Raw genomic sequence first — 23,369 nt, forward strand, 5'->3', positions numbered from 1 at the left:
TCACAGCCTATAAGGATCAGAATTCCTGAAGCTACGGTTCTGTTGGAAAACTGTACATATTATTCGGACAGACAGGTCCCGTCACTGGCTCAGCAGTGCTGCTGCTTAGTAAACAGGAAGTTAGGTTAGTTTAGGGATTTGATCCCAAACTAAGTATAGAGTGGGTTTCGTAGTGTAGTAGGTTCCTGGAGCGGGATGTCTCTTTTAGCGAGGCTAGTGCTCGCCTTGTGTGGCAAACTTATATTTGCTTTGTTTTGTTTGCTTGTCTTTAATAATCCAACGCTAGGATAACCATTGTTAGTACCCTAGCATCAGCCTGTGCAGCGTGTCAACACCCACCGCTCTGTGTGTGATTTGGTATTATTCAGCAATGACCCACGTAAGTAACATATCCCTGTTACAATTATATATGTATGTGTATAATAGATTTAATAAATGATATATTACAGTATGCCACTTATTAGCAACCTCTCAGTTAAGTGTTAAGTGAAAAGCCACGTTTTCAAGTGTATGTATATGGAAAAATGATGTATACTATAGTTGTAGAAACAGCGCACTGAAATATGTGTCTTGGTTCATTAGTGTTAAAAAAAAAATAAAACATGAAAAACAACAAATATCAGAACAACTGTTACACAAATGTGTAAAACAAAAATGTATACACAAAACTTTATTGTACACATAGTACTACAACAGCGTAATATCAATATCCTTAAAAACAGTAAACAAACTTGACATACAGGTCTTACATTTAACACATCATTTTAAAAGAAGTAGTTGTCCAATGTTGTGTGTTTTTTTTACGATTCGCCACCTCCACTGTAAATCACTCTCAATTTTGCGTGCTGCTTCGTAGCCAATTTCAAAGTCACAATTCTGGCATACCCTGTGGAAAGTGTCCACGCAGCTGTTCTTGAAGCGAAGGTTCTTCGGGTTCACTGTCTGATACAGTGTACTCTTCTGGTTCTTCCATCAGTCGGTGCTTGTCAGCTCTGACTGTCTCCAAAAGTTCAGCATCAGTGAGCTCACCTGCCATCTCCTCCCGACTGTCAGACTATGATGGTGTCAAACTCCTTTGCTGTCAGATTGGCTGGAACGTAGTGCTTATGGAATCCAAACTTTATCAGCTACATGTTTTGAAGGCATGATAACACACGACATAATGTACAGCTGCGTTATGAAAATTGATACATAAACAGACGCTGCGATGCGTGCGTCTGATGTATTTGTGTGCGTGGCGTAGCCATAGAAACTGTAAAATAAAGTTGTCATTAAGCGGCACAGTTGCGAATATCCGAAATCCATTAACATTAAAGTCTATGGGATGGGGTTGGTTCCTGTGAAAATGTTGTTAATAACTGAAAGTTGTCTTTACCAGGGTTGCTAATAACCGGCATCTACCAAAAATTATTAGTTTTTTTTTTTAATTAAAAATAAAGTAGATAAATTAATTAAATTAAGTGTATTGTAACATGCAAAAGAAACTACATCTCTATTTATGATATTGGGGACATTGCCATTAAAAAGATACAACAGGGGGCGGAGACGGCACAGAGTTGTTTTTGTTCCCTGTCACTTACAGTGCAGACCTGTTTGAGCAGACAGGAGGAATAAAAATAAATGCAACAGCTCAGATTTCAGTAATTTTTTAAGGTATGTTTCTGAGAGGGGTGGATAATGTGCAGAAGGGTCTTTTTTTGTGGTTTTCTGTAGTGTTTACAAACCGCTAAAATACATTATTTCAGTAATAAAGTCGGGGAGACTGAGTATAAAGACAGCAATTTTTTTGTTTGTGTTGTATTTTTTTGTTTTGTTTTTTTGCTATCTTCCAGTTCATTTAATTGTTCTTCATCCAAAATGGCATGTCTACTTACTAATTTGGGATATTTTGCAGGTCATTGGTCACTCCGTTTACAACTGTACATCTGTAACTAAAATAAATACGGCTACCGTCCGATACTTTTAAATTCTGTGAGGCAGCGCAGTGTTTTATAATATGTTACAAGGCTTCAACTGTCCACATCCTTCCAGTATACGGACAGCTGGAACCTAGCTTGACCAATCATATTTCTTGTTTCACGTTCCACTGCCAGCCCTGGATTATATATCTCTCAAACACACACACATATACATGCAGTCAAAAATGGTTAGAAAATACAAGGATAGTACACAGCGCTTTTTTTTTTTTTTTTTTTTTTTTTTTTGTATTTGTGGAACGCTAAGTCTGGGTTTTTATTTGGTTTCCCGTGCATTTTTTATAAAAACTACTTTGGTGGCCAAATGAGGCAGGCTTCACTTGCAGTTCTTCAACACAAGCTACAAACTTTGTGGAAACCCAGATTAAGAAAGCCACACAATATTAGTAGCTGTGCAAGGCCAAACTGGAACACAGACAGAAACATTTAAATATACCCAGCCATATCTTTACATTAATTAGGCAAAAAGAATTTCCCTCCCAAAAAGAAAACTAGAAGGAAATTACCCAAATAGTGTGAGGAAAAGGTAAGACTGTTTTTTTTTTTTTATTTCTCCATGGAAACCCTGCCAATGTAGCTGTTAGGTTTGTTATTTGCTCCTTCTGGAGCGCAAGTAATTTAGAGCCATAGAAATGAGGATTTATTTATAGTAACATGTTGTGCTGCAGCAGCAGGCTTAGCGTGGTTTAACAGCGTAGATTATACTGTTAATAATTTTCTAAACGATTAAAAATGTCCTAATCGATTACTGGAAGATATGCTTACATGTGCCCATCCCTATACTTCCCTCCAATAAGTATTTGGTTTCTGCAATGGTGGCAGCATATGATAACCACCTGTCAATTAGGGCTGTTTTTGACAGGTGGTCCTTCTGTCCACCAGTGGGTATCTATCAATATAGGTTCCCTATAGAATTGTTTATACTGCTTTTTTTCAATTAAGGGTTTAAATTTGACAAAGCAAAATTAATGTTTAATTATGGATGTTCAACTTCCCCCCATAGTAAGAAACAGTGAAATATCAACATGTTATTAACAGGTCACATGTTCCAATGGTCCATTTCAGAAAAATAAGGACTATTTAGGCCTATCCATTATAACAATCGTCCTCTCCATGCTTTTCATCCATATGGTAGTGTAAAACTTAAAAATGAAGGGCAATTGATTTGGATCTGAATTTCATTTAAAATTATTCATTTCTGACTACAAGCAACCTATGCATAGTAATTTAAGCAAACACAGACTGCCATCTGACATTTATTTCTATAATTCCTCATAGTAAACGGCCCATATTATTATTAATACTAATCCCAGTTTGAATCAAGTGCCACAGACAAGAGGAAGGGGGGCACGGTCCAAAACGTTTGAGAACCACTGCTGTAGTTTGTGCAGCAGAGGGCACTCTGAGAAAGAGATGGAATGGCTGCTGTAAAGGAATTCCCCTGTTCCTTGGACAAATTATTAAATCTTGTGTTGACCATCTGCATAAGGATCAGGAGTTAGGATGCCACAGGTCCTGGGTCATTTTGCGTGTGAAACAAACAGATGGAGATTTTTTTGATGATGATTGATAAGACTGGTGTAGCAAGGATATCGTTCCAGGGAGGGGGGGTTGCTAGTGGATAAATCACCAGGATTTCCTTTCGTGGGGTGGGGGGGGGTGGGGGCAGTTGCTGATGATGGATCGACATTTTTGCACATGGCCGATATTCTTTATTGTCCAATGTAGTTCAATCATTCATTTCGGGGAGGGTTCAAACCCCTTAAAACACCCCCTAAGTACGCCAGTGTAATCGCCTTTAAAATGTGAGTAGGGGTCTTTAATTATAGTCTCTATTAGTATTAAGCGTGCCTTTGCACTTTTTAACTACAATGATTATTTGTTTTAGTAAAAATTGGGATTTTTGTCCTAAGTATAAGGTTAACGTGTTTATGTGTTCTATATGACATATTTTTGGTTTATCATTTGTTTCAGTAAGCCAGAAATGACCCAGTCCAAACTTTAAGTGATAGTAAACATTAGTTGGTATATGTATTATTATTATTAATTAAAGGTTAACTGTTTAACATTATTGATTTTAGGACAACTGTTTCTCTTTTGCCACGACACCTCTGTGTATATACAATAACTTGCATATTATTGCTGATTTAAGGAACAGTGTCATGGAAAGAGATCAAGTGAACAACCCTGTTTCAATCTGTGAAAATACCGAAAATGAATTAATGCAAACGTCTATGCTAAACTCAGCCTTTTGCAACAAAATCAAGTTGAGTTTATTCATTTTGAACTTGAGCATAGATGTTTGTGTGGATAAAAAAAAAGACTTCTGAAGTGACACTAAGAGAAGTACTGTACAAGGATTTTGCTGAAGCTTCAGGCTACAAACACGGACCATCCGTGCAATCTCAATGCAACCCTCATTCTACAGCCTGCGTGAATCTCGTTACTTTCACGTTGTACATATTGTACATTGAAAATGTCCAAAGTGCATTTTTGTGGTTTTTGGACTGAAGCTTAATTGTTTACTCTCTCAGAATTATCAATCTTGAGTCTACTACTAATAATAAATCCAGCAGACAGTGTTTTTGCATAGGCCAGTGGTTTGTAAATCGATATTCTGGCTTATGTGCTGGATGCGCATTCAGAAATGGTTAGAACAGTCACATTAAAAAGTGGACAGGGTCAAATACCAGAAAGCGTGCTATTGGTCAGAACACATCTTTAAACACCCTCAGGCCTTGCCCGTTTTTGATGAGACCACATCCACTTGGGCACACTTTTAAAATTTGCCCACACTACAAGACATAGGGAGTGAATGCAAATGTATTACATTTCAGGACAACAATGAAACTTGAACCAAAAGACTCATGGAATACAGTTGTGTACCAAACGGTAAATATTGGTGAGATTTCCACTGTGCATTCAAATATGAAACTGCAATCCACTGTAATTCAAGCTCCTTTACTAAATGTTGTGCATTTACAGTTTGGTTTATTGTGCACAATATTGTATATTACACCCTTCAGATGTCGCAATAACAACTCAATAAATCCAAATGTTCTGAAGCTCTTGGTGTCACTTAGAATGCAGTGCAGTATATTGCTGTGCTCAAAATCTTTCCGCACTCTCTGCAATGGAACAGGAGCAAAAATAACAAAAACGAAAAAATGAAACTGCAATGGATAAGCAAAAATACATTTTCATACTGTAATTGGACGGGTGTTTTCTAAAGCCCCATGTCTTCCTTCTGTAATACCTTCTGTTTTCAGACACTAATAAACAATGTGATCTCCCTGCCAGTAGATAGCATTTAAATGTGGAGAGCCTTGTGATGATTGATTCATTTGGAGCCAGCCTTTTCAACAGCTGTTGATAGAATTCAGCCCTCTTAGCTTTGAAATGTGATTACACTGATATAGTAGGCAAGGATAGTCTTTCAAACAGATTTGATAATCAGAGGTCACTGGAGGTATGATTCACCTTCAAATCTAATTGCTCTTAAGCCACACAACTGCTCATGGCATACACATATATAAGCCAGCATACTTATGCCAACAGTCATGAGGTCATCCTTATAATTTGAACACCCAGTAATAAATATCTTCATATGCAGTGGAGGCAGTATTCCAACTTCAAAACTTCAACCAAATATTGCAGCACACAATTTAAGACAAACATCATCATTTACCGTCACAAAATATGCTCTTCAAATACATCCAATTCATGTTACCACTATTCAAGTATAGTGGTACCCCAAATGTGAACGTAGATACCTATTACACTGGCAGCTACTAGAAGCTGCAAACTGCAAAACTGCAAAACTGCCATGTTAGCAAATAAAAATACATGTGAAAGTAGAAAAACAGTCAGTGCAGTCACACGTGTGTTCTGTACAGTAATCATTATGAGGAGAACATGTCAATCAGCTATTTTCTGCATTTTAAACTAGTTATGCAAGTCTGCAATGCGTTTATTTAATCTTTACAAACATCTCAAATACATTTACAAAGTTGTACACATACTTCAGTGTGAGGATTTCAATCCACTGTATAAAAGGTTGGTACAGTAGAATTACTGAAGAATGAAAAGGTTCATGGACAATGGATAAACAGTGGGTTATATTTGCCAGATGTTTTGGTATAGGAGTAGAAAATAATAAAATAATATTCCACATAACCCTATTGGGTCATTCTGTGACAAATGTCCCAACAGGTTACACCCTACCATCTTTGCCTTTTTTTTTGCCTCGTTTGATGTGTAATTCATTTACTCATGTCATTGGATTCAAATGAAATGTTTGTTATCTGAAGATTATTCAGGTGTCTTAGAAGGGGGGTGGGGGGCGGGTGCAATTTCTGATTAGATTTTTTTCAAAACAAACTAAAAATATTATCTTCCTTAAAATTGTGCACAGACGAAGCCAAGATCTTGACCTTTTCTTTGTCATTTTTTAAGATTTTTATTTTTGGGGTTTCACACTAAGGTTAAATGTGAAAAACTTAGTTAAGGTGTAACTTCCTTTTGTTTTCTTTCAAATGTATTTCGTATACTTTTTGGGGATTTACCGTGCGATTTCCAATAAAATGACACACCCACAAGTCTGTAGCACAAGCTGTTTTTAAGTAAAAAGTTAGCTAACGTTGAGGGGTGGGGGCGGGGTACCCATCAACCACATTACGACCTCTCTATAACTTTTGACCCCTGACCTTGACCTTGAAATGTAAATTTGAGCTTATTTGTCTGAAACAATCCTAAGAACCAAGTCTGGTGTAAATCGGAGATGGCAGGGTTTAAAATCAAAACTTTATTAGGGTGCTTTGTAATGGAATGACCCTATTATTAATTTACTGCAGGTGCATGACAGGTAAGTTATGCAAGGTATGTTTTTAAATAAATATTTATATATCATGTCCAATTATTTTTAATGCAAATCAGTTTTAAAAAGATTACTGCTTCTGCTTAACCCTTTAACTGAACATTTGCATTTTCTGCAGATAATTGAAGGCGGCAATATATATTTTTTAAAACTTTTTTAAAAGCGGAGAAAGTTCATTTTCTAGAAGCTATTCTGTATTATAAAACACTGGAAAAAGATTAAAATAAAAGTGGACTGAGTTCTACAATTGATTGAGATAAAATTTCAAATCAAGTACACATTTCAGCAAATGCTGTTCATCACTAATGAAGATTGTGTTTTAAACAGATAAAGCAATCAAAAATAGTTTGGTTGTCCTGGACTGAAACACGCATGAAAATGATTTCCATTACATGAGAGTAGGTATTAAAACTTCACGCTGATATTGGACTCTCGCCAAGATAAGCATCAACTAAGACAAAGCTTCTTTTATTGTAAACTAATGTGATCCATCTGCATGTCCTTCCATCTGATGATGTAGATATCCTTCTGCCTGGTGTTGATGGCTGAAGTGTAATGCTGCCTCCAGGGATTAGCCTATTTTGCCTCCTTGGTGCATCAGCACACACAACCACAGCAATGATGGCTCCAAGGATCAACCACTGTGCAGCCTCCCTAGTGCATTAGCATGACAACCGTCTGGACTGAGCTGAGTAGGGTACTTCTCTGGGATCTTGAAGTGGGCACCTTCCATCCTTGGTGTTTCGTCAACTAGCCCACAACACCTTAAGAGGGCACGAAAGCATCCCAGCATCACCCCCCTCCATCCCCCACTCAGCTAAGCCCAGCTTACTTATCTTCCTTTACATCGACGTTGCTTTCTTTCTACTGTGCTTGAGGTCCCCAACCAGAATCTTTCCATCTCAACCACAGCCAGTTGCTGCTCCTCTCTGCTGCTTCAGATAAGTTCTTCACTATGTGTCGCAACTCTGAATCTGATGTCTCTGTGAAACCGGGTTGTGGAGTGTGCCACAAATCCTCTAGGTAAACATGGACTCTCCATCCTCACTGTTCTGCTTCAGCAGCTAGTTGAGCGTACCGAAGTTCATTTCATAAGCCTCATCCACCGTATCCTCCCATGGCACTGTTAACTCTATCAGATAAACAAGGCGTGCTGATCTAGACCACAAGACAATATCAGGTCGAAGGTCAGTGGTGGCAAATTTCAGGTGGAAAAATATGCTGTTGTCCAACATTTGCCAGCATTTTCCAGTCTCTAGTAGCTTCCAGTTGTCCTATATGAGTTTTGGTTTTAATACCTTTTCTTGGTGGTTGCTCCCCTGGATGGAGGAATTTTGTTCACTGTGTGTCATATTGCTGGCATTGGTGGCAACCTGTTGGTCCTGCTGCGCTTATCTTCCAATGCTAAGGCCAAACATCGCAGCACCTGGTCATGACGGCAAGTAAACCGTCCTTGGCTAACACCCACCTTACATCCTGTCAAAATGCATCTTCATGTGGCAGGCGAGGAACACAAGGACACCACGCATCCTCTCTTACCCACAGATTAAGGTTCTGTGGTGATCACCCTCACCCTCCTTCTGCTTTTGCACCTCGTTGACTACCTGCTTCCTCCGTTGAGCTGGGGCTGCTTTGTGCCATGTACGATGAGCTGTACTGAGACCAAGGCCTCCTCTTCCTGCTGTACTTGTCCCATGATATCAAAGATATGAAGACAGCCTTTGCATCTTCCACAGCTTCCTTTGCCACACACTTTCTTTCAGTTTTCAACATAGGTGCTGCCTCCCTCACATATTCATCGTGTGACACTACCAATGTCATTTCCAGTCGAACCTTGGCACACTTAAACTCCTTGGTTAGAGCTGACGCTGGCAGCTGCAGTATCCCTTTACCATACAGTCCTACTCTGCTGAGGCAGTATGGAACTCCCAACCTCGGATTCGGCAACATTTTTGGGAAGAGTGCCAAGAAAACCTGCAAACATCTACTTTTAACCAGTAACAACAAATACCACAAAGAGAAACGCATATATGCAGGGACTACAGATGCCCAGTATTCACAGCCGTAAAACTACACCAAAAAAAAAAAAAAATTACCTACTTATAAAGACAATTAATATCCATAATGTTGAATATTGCAATGCAAACTTTGTTTAGCACCTACAAAAACACGCAAAATAAAACAATAAAGTAGCTCTCATCCTTACCTGTGTCTTCTTTAGTGGCTTCCTTGGCCTTGCTTCTGACTGCTAAGGTTGTGTATGTCAGACTGGTAGTTTGTCGTCATCAGACGCAAGCACACATCAGAATGGTCTGTGGTCAGATGGCTTCTACATGGACTTAGTAGTTTTAAATTGTGAAAACACCTGTTCACAGCGGTAAGTAGAACCAAAGGCTGACAGCAAGGCAAACGCTACTTTTTTCATGGCTTACTTTGAAGGAAGGGAAGACCAACATTCCGTGATCTCGAGTTGCCAGCCACTTTCCTTTTCAAGATCACCTTGCAGTGTTTTGAACTTTGATACCCAGATGGCTCAGCTTTGGATGTCAAATCAGTTCCAATTCGTCTATGTTCGTCCACTGAAAATACAGAATTTCTATGTAGCTTTCCTTCGTATTGTCAGGGTTCACAAGAAATGAAAACATGGGTCCTCTGTCTTGAAAGTCTTGGAATTGTCTTGTGAAATCATTTTCAAGCTGCATATATCCCAGTGTTCACTCGATGATCCTCTAAATGGGTTTTCACAGTGGGGAAAGGTAGACATTTCGATTTCCTGAAATATGGTTTTCTCTGTTCCTTGTAGCTTAGTATTCAGGTCATTTAAGTGTGATGTGATGTCTGTCAGAAACATCAGTTTTGTTAGCCATGTCATCAGTAAGGTCTGCATGTTGTTGACTACTTCTCCAAGAAAGAGCTTGATGGGTTCAAAATAAGCAACAAACACAAACAAATTGTTCAAGTACATTATCGACTCAACCAGCGTACATTACTGTGCAGCACTAAATCTCCATATGCAGAATCCATATCATTCAAAAGTTCACAGAATCTGCTGTGTGTCAAAGAAGAGTGGGCAATCAAAAAGCTGACAATTTTCAGAACTGTTGTTATTACTTCATTTAAACTGGAGAAGAGATATTGGCACAATGGAAACTCGTAAGAGAAAATCCAATCTCAGTTTCCATAAGTTTTATAAATCCAGCTGTTTTACCCACCATAGCAGGTGCGCCATCAGTGGTAACAGTTTTACCTGTACATTTTTTGTTACAAACTTGGCTGGCAGTTTCTGAAAAAAAATCAACAGCTTTTCTAATGCACTCATGCTTGTCTGCTTCAGACTCCAGAAAATTTGGCTTTGTGCTTGGATGTGAAATGGCACTGGACATACAAGATACCACACTTTCACTGCACAGGCTAGAAACATCAACAAGACCTCAAGACCTTTCTGCACAAATGCATATACTTCTCTCCATGCTGGCTGAAACTTTCTAATATCTAATTTTATTTTTTTTTTTACTTTCCACAGTGAAGAATAGCTAGGCCTCTCCTAACACCATGCTTTACCGTTCATGTATAACCAATGACGTTTCATATCATATCTCTTCCGTCCAATCAGAATTTTTTTTTATTTTATTTTCATGGGTCATAACCATGACTACGGGGCATGTCTCCACATAATTGGTCTAGGTTGGGGTTTGTGGGATGTTTTTTTTTTAAGATGTGTCATTTGTTTTTGGAGATTACAATTTTTTTTTAATAATAATGCAGTACTCCCAAGTTTGAATTACTGAACATAGTGTTAACTGTTTATCATTACACATTTTTAAAAACATTTCCTGAAGTTCACGTTTAAATACTACAAGATGATTTGACGCTATGCATGGCGTTCTGACACTTTTTTTTTTTTTTTTTTTTTTTGCGTGAGATACACAGTAGCTTGCAGAATAAGGATTTGATTTCAGTCTAAAACTTTTTTTTTTTTTTTGCAGGTATGTGTAATTTTATTTTCTTAATCAATAACCATTGTGAAATATATGTGAGAGAACACAACGTGACTCCACACACACACACACCCTACAAAAAAAAATTCTGAAAAGGGCTGCAGTGCCAAGCAAAATGTGTGCCGGTGGTTGCTGACCCCTGTCCTAACCATTTCCTGACGTATGGACTGATTAACGCGTCTAGTTTCTCTGCTATTGTCAAGGAAACCTCATATACAGTGAGTGGCCACAGAAGTCTTGGCAGTAGACCAAACTGAAAGCACCAGATACATAGATTGGTAATGATACAATTGCCAAAAAAAGTACTTTATCTTGTCAAATACTTTTGTACATCAGACTGTTGCATATGCTCTTGTTTCTCAGAGAGAAAATAAAATCAGAAAGTTGACTGAACAGTTACAACGCTGACCTTTTCAAAAGTAAATCAGCAATGCAGTTGAGAAGAGAACACCAACATGACTGGAAAGCCAAATGTCAAACTCACATAAAATACATAGATCTCCACAGATGCAGCCCATTAAGTGTGTGCTATGTTGCCTGTAACAATAAATCACTTTGACTTTCCCCAATACTATAACGTTCAGTAAGTTTATTTTATAATTTTTAAGAAAGATTAAAGGTTCAGAGACTGTGGTGTAAATGCATCATTTGTACAAGGACATTAACAAGCTGGCAACTAACAGAAAACTCACAGAAACAAGGTAATTAGATAAACAGAGTATGGTGGCTACCATTTTTGGGGACCTTAAATAGAAAAGACCGGTCAAGGCATCCTCCTTGAGAGAGAGAAAATAAATATATATTTTTTAAAAATCAATAAAACTTAACAATTTTGACGACCCAGCTATTTATTAATTTGATTTCTATCTAGACACTGTAATAATTAACCATCAGCCAAGATTGATGGTGAGTTTTACAGGCTGACTGGCTACCACATGAAAATTCCCCAGTGGTCTGTTCTCCCACCACTTCTCTTCTTTTTATAAAGGGTTTGATTTCTGTTTGCTATGGAAAAAGAAAAAAAAAACCCTATGTGCATGCTGTGAGTCACAGTGGATGAATGCTGGATGAAGCAAAGGAGGTCCCAGCCAAAAGTGAATAAAAAGAAAACCAGAGTTTATGCCATGAAGTGGTAACAGGTATGATGCCTCGCATTAATTCAGCAGTCTGGTCAACACCACCAACTTAAAGTAAATGTTGATAGGCATGAAAGTTTACACTGGTTTTGCTTGCTTTCTTTTGTGCACTTTCAACTTTTCTCAGATGTACACAAAAACCTAATAATCCAGCCCCACTACAAACCAACATTTTGTAGAACTCTGCATGATTTTTGAACAGTTATACACCCTCTACAATTTGGAATAGGTCTATTTTGGAATCCGGCATGATTTTAAATTTAAAATCCATATGAATCTGACTGTGTATCCGGCAATGGGTCATGCAATTTCTCTTTTCTAAAAAAAATGCGTTGCGTATATATACTCACATGTACCGTCTGCACCATTCTGAATTGTGCAGTTGTTTAGCAAGCTAATGTCTAAACATCCACGACAAGCTAACTCTTAAAAAAAAAAAACACAAAAAAAAACACCTTTTCAAAAAAGCTTAACATTTACCTAAATCAACACACACACAAACAAGTGAATATATAGCTAATAACAAGTAAAGATTTTGAGGCATCATTGTGTATGTACAGTGACACACACAGACAGTACATTAAAGCATTCAAACTTGTTTCATTCAACCTTTTTAGGCACATTATTGTATTTTACAGTAACTGTGTAATGAAGCACACTGTAATTGTACAGACTTTACTGTACTGTTTAGTGTCTTTTTGGCTGTTTGAATATTGAAATAATGACATAACTCCCTGGTATCCAACCACCCAATTTCCTATGTAAACTTTATAGGTTTCAGAAACTCTAGTTTTTACCTGCAGCGTAATTTCCTGGTGTACCAAAAAAGGATCCCCTGAAGAAACTGTGTTGTCCTCGTTGTCAACGACCCTCGCTGTATTATCCTGCAAGTCAACATGAACGACCTTGCGCTGTATTATCCTCCAAGTCAACATGAACGACCTTGCAAGTCAACATGAACGACCTTGCGCTGTATTATCCTGCAAGTCAACATGAACGACCTTGCGCTGTATTATCCTGCAAGTCAACATGAACGACCTTGCGCTGTATTATCCTGCAAGTCAACATGAACGACCTTGCGCTGTATTATCCTGCAAGTCAACATGAACGACCTTGCGCTGTATTATCCTCCAAGTCAACATGAACAACCTTGCGCTGTATTATCCTGCAAGTCAACATGAACGACCATGCGCTGTATTATCCTGCAAGTCAACATGAACGACCTTGCGCTGTATTATCCTGCAAGTCAACATGAACGACCTTGCGCTGTATTATCCTGCAAGTCAACATGAACGACCTTGCGCTGTATTATCCTGGAAGTCAACATGAACGACCTTGCGCTGTATTATCCTGAAAGTCAACCTGTCCCGCTGCTGTCCTCCCCTAACAAAGCTACTTGTAATCAGTGCTGGCATATTCAGAGGGTCCTCATAAAGATCACAAAGTTAAGACCATGAAATAGTGAATGTACAGATTAAAAAAAGATTTGCATAAATGTATAATATTACAGTGAAATCAATTTAAAATCAAGCCAGTTAGGAGAGCAGCATATTCCTTTTTTCTAATCAAGATTTGCTAAATTGAACTACTTGTGGATTGCTCAGAAAAGCGGCTTCAGCAAAATTACAGCCTACAAAGCAATAAATAAGGGCATAAATAAACTTCAAGGCAAACACAAAACAATACCCTATCACAGAATAAGATTGTTCTTTGAAATAACACATCCTATAGAACATTATTTTATTATCAGTTGAAAACAAGTCAAGGTTTAAGTAAAGAGATCATACGGATTAACTGTTTAAAGATTTTCTTCAGTAAAATTCAAGAATATGAGAAGCTGGACAAAAAGTTCCAACACCAACGGGCAGCAAGGTCAGCAAAGACTCAGTGTGAATCAGGCTTCAAAGTTAAACTTAGTTAACTGTTTAAAGATTTTCTTCAGTAAAATTCAAGAATATGAGAAGCTGGACAAAAAGTTCCAACACCAACGGGCAGCAAGGTCAGCAAAGACTCAGTGTGAATCAGGCTTCAAAGTTAAACTTAGTGCTATTAAAATCAGCCTCTTAGGCGTCTGATGTATGTACAGCCATTCCACCCTAAGCACTGTACCATTACATTACTGTAATATGAACACAAATGACTCCAAAACTAACTGGCTCTGCGAGGCAGAGGCTGCATCTTTTGGCACATCAACATTACCAGGACCTGAGAATCTTAAATTACATTTGCATATGTTTAGAACATATTAATTAGGATTAAAGTGTGGATTAGGATTGGTAAATCCAATAATTACAATTAGAACACATCCTACATATTTTAAACGTATACTAAATAAATAACATTATTTTGACCTCACGTCATAATTTATATTTCTAAACAAGCTTCACTAAGGTGTCCTGATGCCTTTACCTCACCCTCAAGCCCCAAAGTAATGTGATGGTCACGCATGTTGTACACTTTCACATGAAAATAAATAAATAAATGTATGTGCATATGTCCTTGTCACAAAGATGGCTGCAGTGGGTGATGTCAGACCAGAAACAGGAACCAGGAAATAAACAACAGAGGTGGAGTAGGGTGGAGCTGAGCAATCATTAAATGCTGAGCGAAACTGAATGAACAGAACAGTAAATAAAAACTTAACAAACAAAAAACACAGGATACGGCACTTTCGTCAAATTAAAGAGACAAACAAAACAGACAAACACGGTGAGCTGATATTTTAACTATTAACTATTATTAAAACCTCTGTCTCCAATCCCATTCTCCACTCACCGAACACACAACCACGAGTGAGTGAAAACATGCAGCTTTTATGCAGCTGTACTGAGACTCAATTGCTAATCAATCATTCAACTGGAGTCACGGTACAACTGCACGTGAATTAATAAAGTGCAATTCCGTGCTCACATATTATTACATTTTACGTGCACGTTAAGTGCTGTGCAATTCTCGTGCCTAAATACAAATATACATTTTAAACACTTGTGTTACACAGACCCGTTTATATCCCATGTACCAATGACTATACACCAACATTAACACACAACATACAACACAAAATACACACAGGGGCGGGGCACTTTGCCACAGTCCTATATAACATTTACATAAAAATGACACTTCAAAAGAACATCCAAATGTTTTGTTTTCTTTTTTTTCCTATTACTGTAATACACAGGAAAAAATACATTTGTTCACCTTCAAACTACATCCCCAGAGCACTGGCACGCTTTCCCAACAGTAAAGCTTTCTGTACATATCCAATAGAACACATTAAAAAAAATTACTACAGAATACTGTTCTTGCATGCTACCAACACAGGTAATTAAAAACACTATCAATGTATAATTTCAAAAAACACTACACACATAAACTATTCTTTATTGCCATCCCTAATGCAAGTTAGATCTTCACATACTTTTCCTATTAATATTGCCATTTCTTATTTATTCCACACAGTTAAATCAATTCATTAAAATGTCTCTTCTCTCCACCAACTGAAATGGTTTTAACATCCAAAATTACTCAAAGGTTGTTGGTACATTAAATCAGTCAGTCTCCATATTTGCAGAATGATTGTATTTTTAAAACACAAAATAGATGAACACATTCATTTTAAAAAGGTGGTCTAAGCGTTGCCTTTTTAAAAGAAGGCAAACTTAGCTGGTTCTCCTCATTACACTACAGTAGACCCCTAGTAGCCAGGCACCCCATGGGCCCCAGTGGATAACTGCAGGGCTAACCTTTGACCTTCACAGACCTATAGACAACCACTCTTATGCTACTGGGTGTAAAGTGGCTTTTGGATTTGTCAAGGGAGTGGAGGAAGGCCACTGACCTTCAGCTCTCCTGATCTGTTTGGAATTGCAAGAGGTGAGGCAACGTAATGAAGTGTCTAAAATTAGGTTGAAAAACAGCAATCAAATAATAAGTACTTTAAAATGATAGTTCCCTACAGAGAGAAAAATAAATAAAATGCAGTTCATTTAATAGGCTGTGAAAGTGAATGTAAGGCATAAAAGGTGCTTGAGAAGCTGGCACACATCTATTATAATTCACATCCATCACATAAAGACGGTCCTGTTTAAATTATGGGATTTACAATATGTATCTTTGTAGTGAAAGTACAGCACAGAGAAGATTATTAAAGTCCTCAAACATCTTTTTTTTTTTTTTTTTTTTGTGTGTGTGTTTTGTATGTTAGTGTTTCATATCTTTTTCCCCTGACTAGCTTGTTTTATATTGAAAATTTATCAGGTGTAGTACAAGTAGGGGTGGATGGATACCCCATTTTCTTCAATATCCCAATTTCATTTTTGTGTGTTTTCCCTTTTACTGATTCATATTTAATTATCAATATTTTATGACAAGGCTTCAGCTGTGGTAATACTGTGACATTTTTCAATGTGTAGAACATGTGATTGCCCAATCAGAGCAGCATCTTTGCCTGCTGATTTGTAACTAAAAATAACAGCCACTCCTAATGAAATAAAGCTCTGGCTCAGTGCTTCGATTTTGAGGCTCCTTCACTTGCCTCATTTGAAACCCAGTCAAACAAATCTGTATGTGCCTTTGCTTTACAGGGACTCACAGTAGGGCTCATCTCATTTGGGTTTGATTCTTAAAAACACACACCAACAGTCATCACATATACCTGGTGTACAGAGAACAAAAATCTGTTCCAACCTGCACCACTTCACCCAAGAAATCTCAGATACTTCTCAAATATTCATGTAAGAGCACCAACATTCATCTTTGTTTAGTTGTTTCTTGATAGCTTAACATTAGCGGTTTGATTTTGTGCTTCACAAAAATAAATAAATAAATAAATAAATAAATAACAACAACAACAACTGGTGCAACAATAGTACAGTATTAGCCTAAATGCTTTGTGAATATATGTAATCCTCTGTCTGTTTAATGCTATATAACAGATTATTTGCCCTAAACACGCTGTTGGCGGCAAAAACATATAACATAAGATCAGAGAGCGTGATGTTGTAGTGACTGGGTAAATCGAGAGGGTACTGAATATAAAATCTAAAACATTCCCACCCTTTTATCGCTGTTGTACATATCTGAAATATATAGTTCATGCATTTCCATGCATATCAATATTTGCAAATCAGGGCAACTCAAACACTAGAAGCAAAAACATGTCAAATATTGATTTTAGAAAAATCACTTTATCTTCCAGTTGGGATTTAGAGCTTGTATTAAAAAGTATATAAGCAATTTGTTTGTCAGTCACTCTGTTGCAAAAAAAGGAGTTGCCACTATTCACTTGTCTGATGGTGTTGCTGTCACTCCAATAATGAAAGTCCAGTAACTGACTATTCTATTTAAAAACATGTCCTTAATTCAATTGCATAATCAGACATATCAATTTATATACCGACAGTATAGTTATCTCTGAATTAAAAGTAACAATCATGAAAATTGAAAAAAAAAAAAAAAAACCCCAAAAAAATACCTTTAAAAAAGAGGTTGTAGCAGACAAAATCCATAATTCTTACTGGTCATGCACTCACATCTTGATTTTTGGAATAAACATATCTTAATGGCCTAGCTCACCTACATTTTCATATTAAACCACACTATGAACTGCTTCACTGACACTTCAGTACAAAAAGCAGGCATTCCAGGTTTCTCAGGATGCTTAGAACACATCAGCGTAATCTGGCAACAAATTCAATCAGCAAAAAAGGAGAGGAAGGAGCTCCATGTGACATTCCTGGATTTGGCTAATGCATATGGTTCAGTGCCACATGAACTTCTTTGGGCAGCATTTGATTTTTTTTCAGTGATGACAATAACAAATTTAGTGAAAGCCTACTTTGAAGAATTGCAATTTAGTTTTTCAGAATTCAGCACTAGATGGCAATTCCTAGAAGTTGGAATAATGGCAGGATGTACCATTTCTCCACTGGCTTTTACCATGGCAATGGTATAGTGGGAGGAGAGCACTTTACTTCTGGAATGCGACTACCACCAATTCGATCATACATGGATGACATGACAACCATGACTACAACAGTAGCCTGCACTAATCGGTTATTGGGAAAATTAACCAATAACATTGAATGGGCATGAATGCAATTCAAGCTCACTAAATCAAGGAGCATCTCTATAATTAAAGGTAAAGTAGTAGATGAAAGGTTCTACATTAATGGTGAGGCAATACCAACAGTGTCTGAGAAGCCAGTGAAAAGTCTACGGAGATGGTACAACGAGGATCTAAAGTTAGACAACAAGCAGTGGAAGGGTTGAAGAGCATAGACAGCAGCGCTTTACCAGGCAAACTGAAATGTGGGTGCTTTCAATTTGGTCTACTGCCAAGACTGCTGTGGCCACTGACTGTGTACGAGGTTTCCTTGACAACAGTTGAGAAGCTGGAAGCTTTTCAGTTCATACGTCAGGAAATGGTTGGGAGTTCCACGCTGCCTCAGCAGAGTGGGACTTTATGGTAAAGGAATACTGCAGCTACCAATCTCTGTTCTAACCGAGGAGTTTAAGTGCGCCAAAGTCCGACTGGAAATGACATTAGTAGATTCACTTGACAAATGTGTAAGGGAGGCAACACCTGTGTTGAAAACTGGAAGAAAATGGATGGCAAAGAAAGCTGTGGAAGATGCTAAGGCTACCCTTCGAAGCAGAGATATTATGGGGCAAGTTCAGCAAGGAAAAGGAGGTTTTGGTCTCAGTTCAGCTCCTCCTACATGGCACAAGGCAACCCCGGCTCAACAGAGGAAGCTGGTAGTCAATGAGGTGCAAAAGCAGGAGAGAGGAGAGGATCGGGTGTGTAAAGGCCATTTCCCAGGCCAAGCAGGGAGAATGTATGAGATGGGCGAGTGTGAAACAACGCAAGATTGGCTGGCAAGACCTATGGACAATAGAATAGAGCAGGATCCGTTTCCTCATCAGATCAGCATATGATGTTCTCCCATCACCACAGAACCTAAACCTTTGGGTGGGTGAGGATCCCCCATGTCCTTTATGTTCACCACCTGCAACATTAAGGCACAGTTTGACAGGATGTAAGATGGGTCTTAGCCAAGGTCAGTTTACATGGCGCCATGACCAGGTGCTGCGATGTTTGGCCTTAGCATTGGAAGACAAGCGTAACCTGACCAATAAGTTGCCACCAGTTCCATCAAAGCATTATACACAAAAGACAATATTCCTCCATCCAGGAGAGCAACCACCAAGAAAATGTGTTAAAAACTAAGCCTCGCTCAGGACAACTGGAAGCTGCTAGAGACTGGAAGATGCTGGCAGATGTTGGTCAACGGCTTATTTTTCTAACCTTCGACCAGACATTGTCTTGTGGTCTGGATCAGCAAGCCTTGTTCATCTGGTAGAGTTAACAGTGCCATGGGAAGATGCTGTGGATGAGGCGTATGAGAGGAAGAAACTTTGGTATGCTCAACTAGCTGCTGAAGCGGAACAGCAAGGATGGAAAATCCGAGTTTACCCAGTAGAGGTGGGATGTCGAGGATTTGTGGGACACTCTACAACCCGGTTTCTCAGAGACGTCGGGTTCAGTGGCCAAGAGTTGCATCGCACAGTGAAGAACTTATCTGAAGCAGCAGAAAGGAGCAGCAACTGGCTGTGGGTGAGACAGAAAGATTCTGGATGGGGATCTCAAGCACAACAGAAAGAAAGCAACGCTACCTGTAAGTTGCCTGGAGCTCCGTGGTTCTCCAGCGTTGTAGCTCTCAGGTGGCTGAATGAAGCAGACAGCTGACAGCACACGTTTCAGAGGACGAGTGTATCCGTCTTCATCTCTCCTGAGTCAACGCAGGGGTGGCAGCAGTGAGCCAGGTTGAAATACCAAATAATTGGGCCAAATTAGGGAGAAAATGAGAAAAAATAATTGCAGGTTCCAAATTTAAAAAAATAATAAATAAATAAAGCTGCTTGCAGAGCCTGTGACGCAGTCATGGCCCGCCACCAACGGCACAAAAGCACTGCGGTCACAGACCTCAACGTCATTTTTCCTTCAAGCCTGCTGCAGTCATGGACACACTGGCCTTGAAGGCTAATGGTTACATTTCTATTTCAGAGAACCAGGGTTATGATAATAACCTAAAGTTCCCTTTCAAGTACAAAATGTAACCATTACTGTATGGTATGTGTGGACCAAAGCCCTCACAAGCGCAATATACGACTGGAATGCTACAAGGTCAAGCCAAGAGGCTACCTTACCACACGACTCCCCAGTAACAAGTAGCTAGGGCTAAACAACTCACCTCTATGCCTGTGTTGTAAAGGTCAACTGAGAAGCCCTTAACACTCCAGTTCCAAAGTCAGGGTTTTGAGATCCACGACATTAAGTCTGTAGAATCTGGTAAAGGTATGGGGAGTAGCCCACACCACTGCATTGCAAATATCCTTGCCAGATGCACCCTGGAATACAGCCCACGAAGTTGCCATGCCCCTGGTGGAATGGGCAGAGCTTTTCTGGATGGGGCAGGTTGGCCACCTCATAGGAAGTACCGACTATGTCTGATATCCATTTGGACAGCCTCTGCTTAGACCTTTGTCCTGGCTTTTCCAATGGAGAATGTCTGCATCTCACCCACTTTACAAATGTGATAGCAAGCAAGAAAAGCTGCTTTGAGTCATAAACATTTCAGCTCAGCTGAATGCATGGGCTCAAATGGACGCTTCACAAGTAAATTAAGCACCACGTTTAACCTCCAGCGAGGAACAATGTCCTTCACAGGTGGCCGCCAAACCCCTTTCAAAAACTGCCCTCCAGGAAGTGAGCTCCTGGAGAGACAAAGTCAACTTTGACATGGCAAGTTGAAATAGCTGCCAGATTAACAATTGACGTGAAGGAGAATTTCCCATTCAGGGACCTGACCCAGAGCTGCAGGCTCGATGGGTCGGGGATGTCATAAGGTCCCCCATGCCTGCAGGAGCAGGTCACAACACTTCGGCCGCTCACCACTCCGGAGCTGCATTAGGGTTGAAAACCACTCTCCTAGGCTATTAAGGGGCTACTAGGAGCACCTTGGCCCGGTCCTGCCTGATTTTCTCCAGACACAGCAGGAGCAGGGCATCTATTACCAGCGGGTCCCCGCCTCCTATTATGGAGAACCAGAGGGGATGGTATGCCAATTCCTGGGAGGCAAAGAGATCTATCTCTGCTGTCCCAAACATCTCCCAAATGAGGCTTACCACCTCGGGGTGAAGCCTCCACTCTAAGGCGCCACCCAGCTTGTCACCTCAGGCTGATGTACTGCCCACAGTGACAGGAGGTTCTCATGTGCCCAGAGCAAAAGCTTATGGGCCACACGATGGAGACTGGGTGACCTGAGACCTCCCTTCTGGTTAACATAAGCCACCACTGTTGTGTTGTCTGTATGGACAAGCACGTATCTCCCTCAAACCTCCTGCAACACCAGGTAAACTGCCTGCAGCTCCAAAACATTTATGCGGAGACCCTGCCAATGGGGGTTCTACACACCTTGCAACCCCCTGCCATTTCACACAGTGTCCCAGCCCAGGCTGGATGGTAGTAAGCACCCAGATGTCTGTGGTGCACTGACGCCAATAGTCCAGAAAGCTCCTGTGACAGAGAAAGATTGAATCTTGGTTATAAATCTCCCTCCCAACCTGTGAGGGCGCTGTGTAAAGGGAGCAGTGTGCCCTGGACTGGATGGTCTAGCAATTCATTCCACGGAAAGGTGGAAGTCGGCCATTTCGAAAGGGGGCAGAGCTACAGTACACCAAGTCATCGCCCCAGACGGGAGACAATGTGGCAATCACGAATTGGAGGAAAAGCGATTGCACTCGCTAACCAAGGGGGCGTGGCTGAAGGTACAAAAGGGGATGTGGCCGAGAGAAATCCTCCTTTGTTATGGCTGCAAGAGAACCATTGAAGGACCGTAAAGTTACTGTGAGTGTTTCGTGTTTGTCATTATTAGATGGCTAACACATTCTGGGAGCTGTCGCTGAATCCAGCATTAAGCCGGACAGCACTGCACTATTGCACACAAATAAACTGTATTTCACCACTTGCACCAAAGCATTCACTCTGGACTTGTAATCATGTTTGTGTTCTGTGTATGTTTATTATTTCGGGACTGTACCTGGTGGTTTAAACTGTGCAATACACATTGTGTGCATTACCAGAGATTATTATTTATGGTTGCCAAAACAATCTGGATTAAAACAAAGAGTTGTTTCGAGTGTGAACTTTGTTGTTTGTCATCTGTTTACACATCGCATTACCTCTACACCTGCGCACTGACATGCACTTTGCCACAGCTCCCCAAGAAGGGGCCCTGGGCCTGTGGCAGCAAATCCTTAGGGCTGCTGCTTAACCTGTGGTTTGGCCTGTGGTTTCTGTCTTTCCACAGGGTGGTGGAACCTATTAAAGCCTCTACAACAAGCAGCCATGGCCGGTTATTAACATCACCAGTCGTTAAGGCTGCTTGGGCCTAGGGTGCCAGTTTGCCACTGGTTTACGCACTGGAGGTGGTCGCTTGGGAAGCAGGTGAACCAGCTCGCGTTTATCCCACATGCGATAAAAGCACAACAGCATCTCATTCACCACGGGACCCAGTACATGCCCTGGTGTAATCAGGGCATCTAACAGCACTGCCTTATCCCAGTCAGACATGCATGCCTGGGAAAGCCAAAGCTGCCTAGGTGAAGCTACCAGCACAGCAAGGTTCCAACCCACAGCCTGCCCGCTGAGTTTAGACACACGGAGCAGGTTCTTGTTAACCAGGCACAGCTCATCCAACTGTTGTGGTGAGGGCCTATAGTTCTTAGAAAGGGACCTCAGCAAATGGCACTGGTTGGCTACCAGGATGCTATTATAATAATTGCAGAGCCTTGCGGCAAACGCACTGGCTGAACAGGCACACTTGAGGATCACCTCAGAGACCTGGCACTGCTTGCTGGGGTAGGCAGCGTCCTTGGACAGAAGTGCTAAATTAGATGCCTGGACCAAGGCGGCAATAGAAGCCTCCATCAGTGGAAATTGGGCCTTGCCAGGCCCAGCTTCTCTGCATCATATACCCTATATAGGGCTTCTATCGACCAGGACACAGCAGGTGTTGCCAGGTGATCCCAGGACGACTGGATTTCAAAAAGAAAATCCAAGTCCACTGGGGAGGGGGGTGGGGAGACGTGAGAGAGAGGGTATGTACATCAAAGATAGACTACGTTGTTTCATCTTCCCTGGGCTAGGTCACTTGCAAATTTGCAGTGGCCCTTTTTATCCCACAGAATCTGGTAGAATTAAATTGCATTTCACTATTTATTTGAAAAAATGTTGCATGACTCTCACAATGCTAGAGAACTCGCTAAGAGGACACAACTAATATTTAAATTAGTATATTGCGGCTCTCTTCATTAACAT

The 23,369-nt window shown here is 40.0% G+C and overlaps 1 protein-coding gene across 2 annotated transcripts in view; it reads right to left on the minus strand.

The window, feature by feature from the left end:
• The window catches only part of LOC121320401 (1,4-alpha-glucan-branching enzyme-like), a 257,808-nt gene that overhangs the window by 214,475 nt on the left and 19,964 nt on the right, over positions 1 to 23,369 (minus strand). The gene's annotated exons all lie outside the window — the stretch shown is intronic.

Source organism: Polyodon spathula, chromosome 9 (assembly GCF_017654505.1).
Source record: "Polyodon spathula isolate WHYD16114869_AA chromosome 9, ASM1765450v1, whole genome shotgun sequence".
NCBI lineage: Eukaryota > Metazoa > Chordata > Actinopteri > Acipenseriformes > Polyodontidae > Polyodon > Polyodon spathula.